Genomic DNA, 1,579 nt, shown 5'->3' on the forward strand with positions numbered 1-1,579 from the left:
CAAAACAACTGGAAGTGTGTGCAAAGCTACTGGGACAAAAGGTTCAAAGTCACATTTCATTTTGAGAAATGCTAAACAACCTTAGTATAATAAACAACTGTGGCAGAATTAGTATAAATGGAGGAACAAAAACAAGGGTACAACAAATTTTACTTCAGGCCAACCATTGGAAGGGCTGACAACAGGCTAAGAGCTTAAGACTAAACAACATCATATTGTTAATTAACAATAATAGCCTTAGAGTATATACGGATTGTTCCAATCTGTAGTGTCCTCGCTCACAAGATGTGTCCACTTCACTCTTCCTCTGCGTCCAAACTGCTTCACTTGCATAACCTTGGGCAGGATGGACTTGTCCATCTTGTCTTCTCCAGTTGGCGCAGAGAAATCACACTTATAAATATCATCCAGACCACTCATTTGGCTCCCATCATCAGCCTTTTCCTGGAAGAAGGCGCCCCTGTGATAGTACCTTTGCATGAACTTCATCTTGTTGTGCTTTGCAAGAGGCTTTGAATTGCCAGTCTCCCTTTCCATACGCTCCTCCCCCTTCATATTCAGAACCTTCTCAATCTCCCCCTCTCTTAGCCTGGTCATCCTGTCCCTTTTAATTCTCTCAATTTCCCGATTCTTCCATGCCTCATACTCCTTGGCCTCGTCTGCCTCATCGTCGGTGTCTATATCTGCATACACATCTCCTCTTCTTCCGAGTCAGCCTCGTGCTCGGACTCTGAATTTGACTCCGATTCCACCGCCAGTTCCTCGTCCTCCTTCGGCAGGATGTCCTCTTCCTCGCGCTTCCGCAGCAGCCAGCGCTCCCTTATCCGGCGCCTCCGTTCGTCCTGCGCCTCGTCGTCCTCCGCAGCCGCGGCCTCGACCTCCCGCGGCTCGCCCTCCTCCTCCTCGGTCGCGGGCACAACCTCCCAGTGGAGGCGGACGCAGCGGAGGTCGCCCCGGAGCTCCTCCCGGTCCTCGCCGAGGCGGCGGTCATCCCTGGCACCGGAATGACGGTGAGGGGACACGCTGTTGAGCACGGAGGCAGCGCGGGGAATTCTTTCATAGTCGTCCGCGTCGTTGAGGTCGCTAGCCCACTCGGGCAACGTCCGCGCCAGTAGCGCCTGACCCTGGTGAGGCCGATCTTGCCGCGGAGCCTGTCGCGCACCGCGATGGCGGCGTCGCTCACACCCGCCACCGCCAACACGGCGATGCGATGCAATGCGAGATGGACCTGGGCGATGAGATGAGACTGCGGCACGCCGGCACGGGTTGGGCGGGACTCGTGTGGACGACGGCGGCGGTGTGCGGGGTGTCTGCGTACACCCTCCTACTTGTCACATCGGATGTTTGGAGTACTCGTCGCATCAGATGTTTGATACTAATTAGGAGTATTAAATATAGTCTAATTATAAAACTAATTACACAGATGGAGTCTAATTCATGAGACGAATCTATTAAGCCTAATTAGTCCATGATTTGACAATGTGCTGCTACAGTAAACATGTGCTAATCATGGATTAATTAGGCTTAGGCCCTGTTTGGGAGGAGGGTGCTATTTTAGCCTTTGGGGTGTTTGGGAGGG

General features: G+C 52.5%; 1 pseudogene; it reads right to left on the reverse strand.

Moving 5' to 3' along the window:
• Positions 1 to 237: 237 nt before the first annotated feature.
• On the reverse strand, positions 238 to 1,362 carry LOC111257075 (annotated as a pseudogene).
• Positions 1,363 to 1,579: the final 217 nt, after the last annotated feature.

The sequence above is a fragment of the Setaria italica genome, chromosome IV (assembly GCF_000263155.2).
Source record: "Setaria italica strain Yugu1 chromosome IV, Setaria_italica_v2.0, whole genome shotgun sequence".
NCBI lineage: Eukaryota > Viridiplantae > Streptophyta > Magnoliopsida > Poales > Poaceae > Setaria > Setaria italica.